At 36.7% G+C, this 15,575-nt stretch overlaps 1 protein-coding gene across 7 annotated transcripts in view; it reads left to right on the forward strand.

The window, feature by feature from the left end:
• NPAS3 (neuronal PAS domain protein 3) overlaps window positions 1-15,575 on the forward strand; it is a 627,172-nt gene that overhangs the window by 444,910 nt on the left and 166,687 nt on the right. The gene's annotated exons all lie outside the window — the stretch shown is intronic.

Genomic DNA, 15,575 nt, shown 5'->3' on the forward strand with positions numbered 1-15,575 from the left:
CAGGACTCATCCCAGCACACAGGCTACTGCAGTTCCATTGAGAACATAGTTAAATGGTTTGGGAACAGATGGAGCATGCTCTAGCAGTGCTGGCATAGCCAAAGCCAACTATGCAGCAGGGACATACTTCTACTGGTCACCAGATGAGGCAGAGGAAAACTAGGACTACATTTGCCCTTTCAAAAGGGAAATGAAAGCTCAGATGTAGAAAAAGAGCGGAGTGGTAAACCTCCTTTGCCCAGAGTTAGAAATTTAAGGCAGAAAGGAAAGAAAGAAAACATCTTCCTTCAGCAGGGAGGGGATGTGTCTAAGAGCGAGAATTATCTTCTCCTCTCGAGACCAGAAGCATGTGCATATGTGGGAGGGAGGGGGAATCAAAAAAGCGTGAGCGAGACGAACAAAAGTAATGCCTCTCCAGAGTGAGCAGGCAGGAAGGGGAAGGCAGGGAAGAGTCTCAGCACAGTGCCCTTCTCAGCAACTGAGACTCAAAGCCGTGAGAAGACAGGCTGCTTCTTCCTCACCAACCAAAATAAATTTTGCCAAGCCTTGATACTCAGAACTCATGCCCCAGCATCAACTCAAATAGTAACACTTGTCCCATGTTATTAGGTATTTGAAAATAATATTTTAAAGGGCTTATTAAAATTCTGGGGGTTTTGCAGCCTTTATGGCTTTAAATTATCAACTCTTCTTTTTCCATTGGTTACCATGAATGCTAGAAGTTTACCTTTATATTTAAGAGATGTTTGAGACTTTCTCTGAATATCATGATTCTACAGCCAGGTCTTTGAAGCTACAATCAAACATCACACGATTGGCAATGAAATTGTGAGGTTTGGCAACCGTAAAATAGAAAATACTGGCTCATTTCTCTAGTTGAATGGGATCACATGGATCTATAAACTAATACTGTGTATCATGCTCATACTGCATTCCAGATAACTTTTGAAGCCTTTGCATTAATAAATCTGGCCTTGTGTTAATAAAGTTTATGGCAGTATTATTACCTATATTAATTATTTTGTGTTTAAGATTTTGTCTTTGGGTCTTTTGAGTGACAAGGGTATTTTCTAGGATGAATACTGCTGATTTAGGGCGTAGCGAGTATAGTGAGGTGTAGCCTATACCTATTCATACTGCATTTCAGAAAGATGTCGCTTTTGGGACAGCACTTATTCATGCATAAGTAGTAAATACAAAGCCATGTACATTTCTGACATTCCTTGAATGACAATGGAGGTATCCATGTGTTCTTGTGGAACTTCATAACATATGCATAAGAAAGATAGGATGAATATTGTAAATGTATCTCTTCCACATATTGAGGCAACATGTATGAGTCATGACTTAAAGTTTGTAGGAAGAGATGCTTCCTGTTTTAAAACTCATTAATCCAGTTGGAGAAACAGTAGTTTTCCCTCCTGCATTTGTTTCTCCTGACCTGACATGAGTCTAATCCACAGCCTGTAAGTCAATGAAAAGATTTCACGGATTTCTCATTTTACTATATATTGCCAACATTGTGAACACGGTGCTTATCTTACATTGGGAATAAAGAGATTTTCTGGAAGTTATCGAGCAATCTCTCTGTCCCTATAAGCAACTAGTACTTTGAATAAGAGTGACAGTTTGATTACTCCTTTTTTTGTTCCCTAAATTAGTTATAAATTGGTTGCATGTTTTAAATATTTTGGTCATACGATAGCTTGATTTCTTTGTCCTGTCTCCAAACGTATATTTTCAAACTGAGTTAACCGCAATCAACATTTTGTTAATGCATTTTAAAGGATTCCTGCATTAATTGTAAATGCTATGTACTTTATTTATGGTGACCTTATTTGTTGTGTAGATGAGGTAGTGTCTAACCACTGAGCATTCCAAAGACTTCACAATCTTCAGGATTGGAGTGGTTGTCTAGAACAATGTAGAAAAGTTTTGCTATTGTGATAGGTATACATATGATTAGTTGCATGTTTGGGAGAGGTGAACAATTATGATATTTTTATTTTAAAGCCATCTGTTTCCCATCATCTGGTTCAGTTTTTCTTCCTTGTTAGCTCCCAAATTCAGTTTTGATGTATTGTTGCTTAAGCATACGGTGCCTTCCCATCAGAAGGCAATTCATGGGAAGAATTGAAAATAGAAAGTAATTCAGTCACTGAAACGCACATAAGCAAATTCCAGTTTCTAGAGAGAGCTCCACTGAGATGGGCCTCTCTTTCATGCTCATCGCAACTTTAAGGATTTATTTTTCCTGCATTTTGGCAGAAATGGGTCTACAGAAAGAATTTCATACACTTCAAATTGGACAAGCTGACGAAGGCTATTCCAGATGGTTTTTTTGGCTAAATCAAAGCGGGTTCCTTAATACTTGTTCTTTTCTCCTCTTCTTTTTTGATATCATTACACTCCTCTTGCTTTATCTACACTTGTGAATGTGAAGAAAGACCTTATGCATTTGATGGAAGGCCACAAAGATACACAGACATTAAAAAAAATATGGTTATTCTGTTCTAAGTGGTTATGTGCTATTTAACTGGTATAAGCATGTTAGTGCTGTACCTTATTTGGACAGTGATGTTGCTAGTTCTGACACAGTCCAGTCTGCATTCTCATGATGTTCTTGTGATAAATCCCTGCAGATTAGCAAATTCTGCAACCTCCCTAGTGAGGGTGCAAATTTGTGTGAAATAATAAGTGAAATTGGAAAAAAAATCCCAGATATAAAAATGTAACTTTTACAGCTCGTTAATTAAAATTGACATTGCAGGGTTTCAAGAGACTAGGAAAGGACACTGCCATTTTAATATGTTTTGAAACCTTTTCAATCGAGCAGACAAGAAAATCATGCAATTACTGGAATTCATTCAGCTCTTTAGTAAAAACACGAGCCTTCAATCTTAAATAGCATTTGTAGAAACTAAAGAAGCTAAACAGAAGATATTTCTAAAATGTCATAACTGCTTTGTGATACTAGATGATATGGACTATCCCCTCATTATCATCTAGAACACCTGGGAAGGTGCTGTGAAAACAACATAGTGTCTTTTAAAATAACTGTAAAACCCAAAGATTTTAAAGGACATTATACATACATACTTATATTTGCTATTTTGAATCAAGTTGTTGATGTGTAATATCGTTTATTATGGCATTAGCACCCGTGTCACAGCAATATCAGAATTTGCATATAAACAATCAACATAATGGAATGGAAGTATAAAATTCAGGGTTTATTATTATTTTAAATAAAATGCTTACCTATCCTGAAAGCAAATATTTATTCCATGTGTGTATAATTATAATATTCCCATGATAGCTGATAATTTTCTCATTCTCTTTTATAGTCACATTTAACTCGCATTTATTCTCTTGCATCCGTGGTCTTCATTCACCACTGGACATCTTACTGAGCAGTAATACAGGGGATTTTTGGTTTTAACCTTCAAAGGAATTTAGTTGAGCAGATGCTACATTGAACTAGTCAGAGTAGAAAGGAAATGATATGGCTTTTAAAGGGCACATCTAGCATATCTACTGGGCTAAAGTAATTCTGGCAATGCTTCAAAGGATATAACTTTTGATGGTAAAGTAGGTAGGCTACAGAATGAAATCACATATGGCAAGCTGTCAAAGTCTTCCTACACATTCAGTACATTTATATAAGTGCAAATGGATGCTGCTTAGATGGAGTCCCTGGCAATTTCCTGTTAAATCTGCTCTAAGATTATCTGATATTATTTGACTAAATTATCTGTGTAAAAGCTGAGGACAACTTTTATGATCAAATATTTAGAAATTAGTTTTTTCTTTTTGGCAGATTATCTGAAATATGAACTGCAATTGTATTAACACTTGGAAGCAAAGGGCTTTCAGTAATAGCAATTATATCAAAACAGGGATAATGAATTGCTGTATATCAACATGAAGAGGACGTATTTATAGGTCAATGATGTCAATAGCTATAGTTCTCATAGACACCTCATTCTTACCCTTTTATTCCTTGCTAATGCTAAGCAGACACAGTTTTAACTTTTAATGAGATGGGTGAATATGAGAATCTCATTTTACAATGGAAGGGAATACATACTTTACAAGGGATGGGCATTTTTCACCTTTCAAAATTTAACAATAAAAACTGTTACCCTTTTATAAATGCTGACAGTCAATGATTAGCCATTGCCCTCCCCTGAAAAAAAAAAAAAACCAAAAAAAAAACCCCAAAACCAAACCAATCCATTGTTCTTATTACTTTTTTTTTTTTAAATTCTGTTAGTTGAGTTGTATAATGCTCTAGTATAATGACAAAATGCAGGATGCATTACAGATACAATTAGCTCTATAGCTAGGAGTATGCATGCATGTATATATTTATATATAATACATCTCTGTGTGTGAATCTGTATGGTGTGTAAGCAGGAAAGGGAGTCTTAAGGTTGTGCTGTCAAGTTCTTTTCCTCTCTCCTACACTGTCCCACAAGAGTAGGAAGTAAGGAATGTCCGTTTGCAGCCTTACAGCCCTGAGCACATTCTTTGATTTTGGGCCGCAGGCGTCCTGAAGAGCTGTCGTAGGCTGAAGCACGTTTAGTTTTACTGGGGGATGGTGTAGTGTGGTTAGCATGGTTGGCTGTTAAAGGTTGGAGTCTGTTTGCCAAGGATGTAGTCTAATGAGATCTGGCCATTGAAATCCCTTTAGACAGACCTTTATATTCATTTATTTGGCCCCTCTGTCACACTTACGTGTGGTGGCAGCGTGTGTTCCCATCACAGCCCTGTGGTTTCTTCCCCATCCTGAGACTCTGCACGCCAGACATAGGTAATCAGCCCATCAGGTTATCCACATTTTACAGGACCCAAAAGCAGAAAAGGAGTTAAAAAATGTACAGCTTTGGTGAGGTGTCTGTCTCTTATTTGGGCCCCAATTCTTCAGCTGCAGTAACACACCAATACCTTAATCATGTGGGTCACTGTACAGATCACACCCTTGGCCCCTGATCATAAGCATGGGGCATTGTAGATTGTAGAAGTAAATAGGGAGGTTTGTATTGATCTATTTAAGCAGCAGTTGCTTGCTCAGTGGCTTATGACTCGGACAAATTTCAGTGCACTTTTATTGGGATGGCAAATAGCCTCTTGCTGGTATAAAGGCAACTCCATCTGCCAGTTTCAAATCCATTTTCTGAGGGAAATGGGAGTGTGATGACTGCTCAAAGAAAATCTTACTGCTTTAACATGAGTGGAAAAAAATAATGTTGTGTCTAGACTGAGCCGTAGCTGAAATTTTCTAAATTATTTAGTCTGAAACAAATGTGTGTCCCGTAAAAATTTATTCTGAATTATGTTGAATTTTACAATGTGACAAGGAACTGAAAACAGTTTTTTTGAGTGATAAGTGTTAAACAATGGTAGCAAAAGGTAATGCTACAAATAGTAATAAAATACTGTATGAGTAGAAGAAAGGATGAATATGTCATAACAAAGGCTTGGATCCTGCAAACATGCACACAAGAATTCTCACTGAAAGCTGTGAAACTAATGATGTGTATAAAGCTATTCAATTAAATCTTTGAGGGATTGGACTTTTGAACTGTGTGAACTCCCATAAAAATCAGTGACTGTCTCACCAAAAGCCAAAGTTCTCGAGAGAAAAATGATGACCAAAACCATGCATTCGCAATATTTAAATTATTTCAGTAATGAGAATGCATCGATATTGTGTGTTACCATTTTGTTTCTTTATGCGCTGTTTACCTCTACAAACACCCAAAGTCGATGTATAGGTCATGTGTGTCTGCTTTACTGTTTGGCCAGTCAAAAATGTGAAACTGGGTGTGCTTAGAAAAGTAGGAAATGGGGCTCAGTGTTGAATTGAATTGAATTCATCAATGATGAACTGAAAGGAATAACTCAAGTCTATAAGTGCCTCTTGATTTATATATTTAAAATATAGATATAAACCATCTGAATTTTAGAAACCTCATCTAGAAGACTAAAATAGTAGTTGGCATTGAACAATAGTCCCTGCCCAGGAAACAAACAAACCAAGGAAAAAAGTGTCAAAACCCATCAGTCTCTGGTTGGCCCTGTGCCAGGAGAACAGGCAGATTTCATATTGAATTGAAAGCTCAGCATTTCGCCACATTGTGGCCTCAGCTGTGACAGGGCCTTACATTTTAAAATTGGGACCTTTGCTTAAAACAAGGAAGGTTTTGGTGTTTCTGTAGATTACTGTCCCACAAGTAGTGTGGAAAGGTGGACGAATGACAAATAGACATATCCCAATGCAAATGTGATTTTACAAACCAACTCGTTACCAGAATAGAAACTTGATTAGCAGTGCAGTGTACATACAACTTGGAAAGGATCAATTTTGACACCTCTTCCTTCAGGAGACTGAGATTTATACTACACGTATACAGAGAATTGAGTCCAAATCCACTTGATTTTATCCATGAAATAACAAAAAATTTCTCATGGGGTAAGTGCTTGACACAGTACCTGAGCAGAAATAACCTAGATTAAACAAATTATCACTGATCCAAAATATAAACACTTATTTTCCATTTGCTCCTTTGGCTCCCCAGTGAGAATTAGAAAGTGTGTGAATTCCCTTCAAATACCCATGGTATGTTCTCTCCCAGAATTCTAGACAAGGTGCTCCAAGTGACTCTATGTGGTGAGAGCTGAGAAATAGAGATAGGCAAATTGAGGTCCAGAAATCATCTCCTTCTGTTCATCTTGTGAATAAGTGGTCATGAGGGAAATCTGAAACACTGGTCTTATGTTTCTTGATACCTGCAGTCATAGGTAAGACCACAACTAAAAATAGCAGAAGTAAGGCAAAACTAATTGCTACATAAGCACAGTTGAACGGAAATGGGGAAAAGAAATTATATTGCTCGTTCGTATTCTGCAGAGAAGGCTTCATTTCTCACAGATACAAGGCTTTGGAAGCCACGTTGCAGGTAGTTTCTTGTGCTTTGCTGCTGATGCATTTGCCAGGTTGTTTGTAACTTTTTTCAAGGTTTTACTTGATAGTCATATGGTGAGGTTTCTACCTTCCAGCATATCACAAACAACTTTTCTTGATGTATTTCCATTTGAGCTAAAGGGCCTACCTCACCAGAGAATTTCATCCACTATGTTAATTTTCTGAAAGGTTATTACGATGCTATGGTGTCCTTCAACTCCTGTGACATTAATGCTGTTTTCTTTCTAGATGAGAATGGATTCATGTATTTAGAACTAAGGTGTCTATTGCAAATAGCAATTGAAGTTTTAAAATAGAAGTAAAGATAGAAGATTTTATTTTGATTTTCTGATCAGCTTCTGGAGGATTCAGAAAGAAAAATAATGCACAATGATCACTTACAGAAAATAAATTAATTATTTACATATATACTAAAAATTGTAGGTACTGAACTCTGAGCTTCACCTCTATGCCGAGGACAATGACCCGGTATCTTTTGAGGCTGTATTGCATCTTTGGGTGTGTTTGGTTTACCTATATAAAATGTATTTTCACTTTTTTTTCACAATGTGCTTTTTGGCAGGTTATGTTTTGCACATATTTAAATGTGTTAAATGAGCTCTGATATAAAAAAGTACTTAACTGGAGACAAATACTCCTGATACTCCTTTTACATTACAGAGCAATAATGTCTGTTGTTGATAGAACGTGTGACTGTAGCATGTACTGCCTGTAAGAATCAGTTTTTGCATTAGGTGTCATAAACTATACAATTTATAGTTTGCTGTGAAATCATGGAGTTGATTGTTTTATTATATTTCAGGGTATATTTTTCACCCATTTCAGTTCAAGAAAAATTCTCACGGAATACGGGTTCTGTACTGATACGATGTTTCCTAGCTGTAGGCATGGCCTGTCCCTACTACTGGCTGTAATTTACTTTTTGGTCTCTGTCGCCTTGAGCTTGCCTTCTGACTAGTTTGTTGAATGATGTGCTAATCCATTATATTTTTCAGACAAGTGTATCGACCAGTATAAACAGACTGGAGGGCACAAACCTAAATGAAAGCTATACTTCCTTGAATCATTTAAAAAGCTCCTGCAGTGGTGGCAGTGCAAAATAACTTTTCTGTGTACATTAAATATAAGGGGGAAATTTCAATAAATAAAATGAAGATTGTGAGGGTGGAGATGGAAATGGAAGCTTTGTGAACGCATTATGCTGCTTTTCACATCGATGTATTTAGTTATGGGAAAAGGAGAGAGACAGTGTTAGTCAGCCACTTGAGAATGTGCTTCTAGATGATAAATTTGAAACTGAGCCCCAAGCCCTGCATTACTTGCCATTTTCCATTGTCCAGACACTCTCACAACACAAGATACATGTTTGAAGTCATGTACTGTACTGAAACACTTTTATACAAATAAAGAATGGAGAATAATCTCACTATGTAACGGGCAAAACTGCGGGCCAAAGATGCAGCTTTCTGATCTTTTTCTCTATAGGAAACAGGTAGAATTCAATACCTGGTCATGAAAAATATCCTCAGGTAATTTATCTTAAAAAGAAATGTCAGCAGAGTGGGTGACTTCTCAATTTGTACAGCTGGTGCCAGATACTCAAGTTCCTACCTGTCAAAAAGGTTTGAATTAAAATTACAATAGCAACAGGAACTTTTGGCTAGTAATTCAAATCTAATCTGTGCACACAAGTGACATTATGGAAAATTATGTTTTTCAATTAAAATTACAACTCTACAAAACTGTAGTAATCCCATGATAACAAGAAAGGGGATCATTTTTCCTTCAAGGCACATTTGATTCATGTTAAATTTGGAAATAGTTAAGCTATGAATTACTAGAATTTCTGCAGGCTTAAGTGTGACAAACTTTAAAAAAATCTTTCCCTATATCTCTCCTGAAATTGAAGATTTCAAGGAAGAGAACTGGATTTATTCTTTCCTAAAGGAAATATTTTTTTTATGTTTTTTTTTTTTTCTTTCAGTTTCAGGTTTAGTTCCAGTAGGTTGACCACAAAACTGTCTGATTTCTATTTAATAATTCACTCTCAAGGTCTCGATGCATTTTTATATCACAGTTTTCACCACCTTAATTTAGAAGGTGTCTGTTATCTACAAGCTACTAAGAGAACTGTGATGCTCAACAGTCAATAAGGCATCGTAATGTTTAAGAGTATTTCAAAGATCTGGTGTTACTCTTTTTCCAATGAATTAAAGCCCAAAGTTCCTTCCCCTCACCATTTTGAATCTGTGTTTTGTTTACTACTCTTGAACTGATGTTTGCAAGCCCACTTCTTCCAAGAAGAGAAGCCTCACGAATCTTGAATTTATATCATGAAATCATGATGTAAATGACTGTTTGGCCACTGACCTCAGGGAGACCCACATTTCCTCCCCTCTCCTTTTTCTCTTCCTGCCTCTCTGAGCAGCCATACCACTAAAGCTATGACATTAACCATTTAACAGTCAAACCAATCACGATAGTTACTGTTAAGGCTACAAAAACTGGAAGCAGCAAGAAAAACATTGTCTTGGGTTTACCAGGTAGTCAGAAAGTATTTTTATTGGGTTCTGATGCATCTATACTTTTTAAGTTCACTTTACCTTTCAGTTACAAGAATCATGAGGGGGTTTTTTGTTGGGGTTTTTTTTGGGGGGTGGGGGGGGGCTTGACTTGTTTTTTGTTTTTCTTTCATCTTGTAGAGCTGTCTTCACAGGTTGTTGTCATGAAGAAGATACTAGCAGGTGTAGTCTTTCCAGCTGGCTACTATTGTTTTAAGTAGTGTCTACTGGTATTTAGAAAACTCAGTTTGAAATGAGCTTTACCTTTCTGACCATTTCTTCCCAGACCTTGAAGCATTTTAATCCATTTGTGCTCTCAAACTAAGGTAGTCATCCTTCACATCAAAATATCTGCACCTTATCAAGATCAAAGCTGTCCAAACTTGACTTTGCATCTACATACATGGTTGTAAACATTACACTGGAATATTACTTTGGCTTCACTTGCCAGAACTGAAAATTGTCCATGCAGAACTATCCAGAATTTATAGAAGATGTTATTCTTAAGTTTGTTGTTTATGAATATAGCAAAGAGATTAGAATTAATAACCATCTATGTCAGTTTAAAGAAAAATGTGTTATTTGCTTCATTTCAGTGTCTCACACAGAGAAATTGCTGAGCAGGAGTTGATCGCTATATAGGAGGAGGAAGGGAATGCTTGTAGATTTTTTCAGCCAATTTTAAGCATTTTCGAAGTAATGTATTCATAGCTAGTACATGCAATAAATAATATGCACCATCATTAAAACAGGAGTTTTTTGAGTAGAGGCTTGGCCTTGTAAATGACAGCTTTCTAAATAAAATAAAAATTCAAAAAGGCCAGTATACTCTTGAAATCTTTATTTCCGAGCATATGACTTGAAGCATGATGTGCAGAAAACAATATTTCCTTTATGTAGCTCAAACATTTGCATAGGAGCTTGCTGGTTTGTAAATTCCTAGCAACATAAATATTGATATACGATGCTTAGCTTCCCACAGACCTTCAGTTTGGTTTTGTCTAAATTATGGAAAGGAAGGTATAACTGTGTGCACTGTTTAAAGGCATGTTTCTTTCTAACCTCTGCTTTCTGAAGTCATTGTGATTCCGGTTCTTCCTCCTCAGCCCCCCTCAAGCACACACACACGCACACACGCGCACACTCCGGTCTATCTGTGTAACAGTTTCTAAACATTCAGCATCCTGTTTTATAACTGCGTAAGATGTACTGTAACTATCGACAGCAGAAAGATTGCTAGAGGATTTTGAAGGGAGAGTACTTACATGTTTTTGTTGGGTATTTTACATAGCAGTGAAACCATTTACACGGGCTTAATACAAAAATAACTCCTAAATAAAGCACTTTAGCCCGATGGAATGAAAAAGCTCTCCTAAATCAGAACTACCAAAAACAGTCTGTAAAAGAAAGAACATAAAATGCTTCAAATGATGAAGGAGTTATATCAACTGGTTAATTGTAGTTGAGAAATACGTCCATTCCAAATGCTGGGATGTCTCCTTGGTGCTATACGTTCAGGGAAGAAATACTAGTTTTATTGCACTGTTTCTAATGAAGGGACTATATCTAAATATTTTTTTCCTGAGTACTGGCAAAAGACACTGAAAGATAAAATGTCAAATTATTTTTCTCCCTCATAACACTGCATACCCATGAGAAGTGCTTTTGTTGTTGTTGTTTTAGGGTAAATAGAATGAATTATATCACAGCCGTGCTTTGCAGCAGATGGGTAATAAAGTCTTCAGCAGAACAAACCTGCCCTGTTCAGTGTGCCGAGTGCTACTAAACAAATAATCAGTCAGATGCACACGGGCTTGGCCAACAGGAATTGGGAATTACAGTTTGCAACACAAAAAAACCTACTTTGAATCAAGAGAGAAAGTAAATTGTGTGACTGTAGAGTTTCCATTTGGCATATACAGGTGACTTATTTGGCTGTCTTTCTACTAAAAGCAAAACCACCTTATCTTTTAACAGAAATTTGCAGTCTGTACTACCAAAAGAGTCAACATGTACTAAAACAAAAAGATGCTGCTTTATCATTTATTAAAAAACCAAACAACTAAATATTTATAACAGACCAGTTTAATGAAAATATCAACTATCTGCTACAATTCAGTATCTACTACTTAAGCTTCTATTTCTTTTAAAGACATGATAAAAAAATGATCTGATATTTTGTTTCCCCTCACAAGGCGTGGAAGGATCTTTTTGATTATACAAAAAAATAAAATGTCGCTCTGCGCTCATTCGGTCTTTTTTTCTCTTCTTATCAAATAAGTAACCAGTTTGGCTTCTGTGTTGATAGCACACAGTCCTAAAACATAGCTTGCATTAAAGCTCCACCCTGAACATTGTGAAAACAATGTCATTACTCAGAGTGTGAGATCAAAAGCAGATGATCAATACCAAAAGGATGAAGTGAGAAGTAAATAGTGACAAGCACTAATGTAAAATGGTACTAATGTAAAACAAACATCTGGAGTAACAGACAACTTTCCTCTTTTCTTGTTTCATTTATATAAAAGGTCTTTAGATTGTTGCCTATAATAGTGGAAGGAACAAAAAGACAGATAGATGTATGACTGCCAAACTGTTGATTTGCAGAAACTTCTGGCTTCAAGACATGAGCCAATACTAAGCCACACATTTTTCTTTGTTTGTTTCTTCTTCCTAGCAAACATTTTAAGATACATTGGGAAGAGCAACATTTGGAAGGCAAAGAACTGTTGCTAACAAGCACTAATAATCTTAAAAACAAAGGCATATGAAGTAAAATCAAATAGGATATAACCCTTATGCAAATTAAGCAGAATTACTGTAAGGTTATGTAGCCAAAATGAAGAATATGCAACAAAATAGAAGTTGCCATACGAATAATCTTCCCAAAAAAGATAGCTGCATACTGGGGACAGAAAACAGATGATAAAGGTGCAGTCAGACACTGCGATTGGGAATTCAGGTAATAAACGCGGTATAATAACGTTTTCTTAAGTATTTGAATTGCAAAGAAGTTCATTCTTCCTTTTTCATTTTTCTGTGGTGGTGAGAGAGTATATTCTCTCACAGTATGTCTGAGTTTGGTAGAACAGCTTTTTTCCTTTTGTTGGTGGGAGAAACAAAACCAAACTGCTGCTTGAAGTGTATTTTGAGATATTCATAGGTCATGTTAAAATGATTTTACAGCTTAGAACTAAAGCTGAATTCTTTCGTAAGAATCCTGAAAATCTATTATCAGACCTAAAGAAAAGAGAGATTTTTGATATATTCCCATCCTGTTACATTTTCCTCCTAGCTTGGCACAAAAATCCAAACTGTGACTTGGATAGCTAATCACTCCATAAAACAGTCAAAGGGATATGTCTGAGTTTGCTAACAGTTTCGTTCCAGGACACGGCAAGTGGCATTCCAGAACCCAATAACCAGAAAACTGTTGCTCATTTTAGAGAAAAGTTAAGATATTATGACCAGATTCTCCTTGGTATGTTTCTCCAGTGCTTTGGATGGATGTTTTTAAATCTAGAAAGTATGTTTACCAAAGGATGAAAAAATAGAAAATAAGATTATCAGTTAGGGTGGGAATGTGGGCTGTTCCTTTGCATCTGCCCTTTTTTTCGCTTGCCGCCTTTTGACAAACAGCAGAGGAGGGCTGCCTGGCTCAAGACCTGGCATTCCAGCTCTCAAGCTAAACAACCTCTAATAGCTCTGCCTCTCAAAGTCAAAATATTGATTGGGGAAACTCTGAATAAAGCACTTCAGAATAGGACTGAGCAGAGAGCATCTGTGATTGAAAACAAGTGCCCTTATTAGTTCTTTCATGGAAACTAACCTACAGGAGATTTCATTGCTCAGCTATCAAATCAGCATTACTATCCACATTCCAACCCCCCCCTTCCCCCGCCAGTTTAGAGTTTGGATTACATCCCGCAGTCTAGCCATCGAAAGAAAAATTATGCCATTTTAGCATCAGATGAGCACCTTACTTCCCTGTAGGAAATGGTCTGCCACATCTTAAGACACAGTCTGCACTTTCTATTATAGACGGGGAACACAAAGAGTATGCAGTTTGCTTTTCCAGAAGACACTTTGTTCAGTGCCTCACCCTTTACTTAGAGTAGTAGAAAACCAGAATAGCTGGGATGCAGTGGCTTCTGATGAATTACTTAACTAGAAGAGAAGCGGTAATCTATAAAAGGACTTTTTTCTTTCTCTTAAAAAACACGGTTTCAGAGGCTGAGAAGTTTTAACTAGAAATCATTGAAAAATTTTGTTATTCGCAAGCATTCCAACATGAAAGCAAGAAATATAAGCATGGTAGCAATTGAGATATTAAGCTGCTGATTTCAAGGATGCTTACCTCATATATCAGATACTGACATTGAAATAACAGTCACAACATAGAAATAGATGAAATTTTTGCCTCTTAAACACATCAGTTCTCTACTTTACAGCTTCTCATCCATGGCCAGGCAAATGTCCTTATGTGGTGGATGTGCTGTGTCTGTCCTTACCTCTCTTTCTGAGTTCCTCAAACAGACACCGAAGAAGAGGTATGGACAACAGCAAAACCAACCAATTCTGTGATTTTGGGAATAAGTGTAAGTAAAATGGTCTAGGTCTTGGCTGGAAACTGGAGTACTTGGACCACTACTCAGTACCTAAACACCTTTAATTTTTCAGATGATGAGAGCTGTGTAGCTGGCAGTGCAGACAGAAATAATACTTATTCTAATTTCTTCAGCTCATGATTTCTCTGATTGACCTGGTCAGCAAGAAGTATGCTCAGATTCAGATAGCTGTATTTGGCTCTGTAAGGGGCGAAAAAGGCAACATCCTTCTCACATCACATTATTCCTAGCGTAATAAGAAAACTTATGCAGTTAAAAAGGCATTAATCCTAATGAATCCAGTAGCTCTATCTCCAAAAACTGCTGTTGTCTGAGATGCTTAGGAACAGTGATTCTGTTTGGAGTGAGCTACTCACTGTTACTGAGTGTCTTGAAATTTCACATGAACTACTGAGTCTTCTATTTTAATATGAACAGAAAGTTTTAAAGTTATTTCATTAATCAAGGATAGGGTTCCAAAAGTGTAACATGCAAAATCATTACTTCTAAAAGGAGACTTACTTATTTACTTATAAGAAATACTGACCGGGTGGTGATACTCAGCAACCAGCTATGTCGCCAAGAGATGTTGGGGCATGCATGTTCAATGGGTATAAGCACAGCCTGAGCCCTGAGAATTATCTCAGTATCAAGGTATGCATCAGATCTAAACACCTCAAGATTTGGGATCCGGTTTAGAAAAGCAGAGAAGCACTAACAGATGATTTCTTGTTCTTTCAGTTCTCTGTAGTATCCCGTCATTCTTCTATTTTGAGCCCTTTCTCTCCTAATATGCTTCATAAGATGAAAGAGATAGAGAAACAATGTTATGTTGAGTTAATTCTAGAAGTTTGGGCATTTAAAGCTGTTTCACCTCTTTTTTTACTGGTAGGTTTCTCCTCTGCCACCATAACTTCTAAGGTCCAAAATATTCACAAATGATAAACAATATTTGCTTGAATACAGCCTGGGTTTTTGGTTGGTTTGGTTGGTTTTTTTCACAGAAAAGCGGTAAAAATTATTATATGTATAACTGCTTGTGCCTAAGATTTTTTTTATAGAACAGATATCATAAGTGAAGCAAATCTGAGAGGAAATTATTCTATTTATTGGGTGCATTCATTCTTTTTACAGATAGGACAATAAGGAACTGAAAGCATGCCCAACCGTCCTGCCACAAAGAGCAGCAAAGCTGACATGTCTGTCTTGACAAAGCAATCAGCAGCCATTTACATATTTGAACAAATTCTTTCTAGGAGTCATTTGAATGTCTTAGGACATTTTGTGAGATACAGCATGCACAAAATTGAGAAGTCCTTGTTTTGTTTTGGTTAGGAGTTTCTTAACAGAAGCAGGTTAATATATCTTGTTGCTTTACCACTTTGCAAAGCTGCATCTTTTGCTTCAAGCAGTGCT

This window comes from Larus michahellis, chromosome 4, assembly GCF_964199755.1.
Source record: "Larus michahellis chromosome 4, bLarMic1.1, whole genome shotgun sequence".
Classification (NCBI taxonomy): Eukaryota; Metazoa; Chordata; class Aves; order Charadriiformes; family Laridae; genus Larus; species Larus michahellis.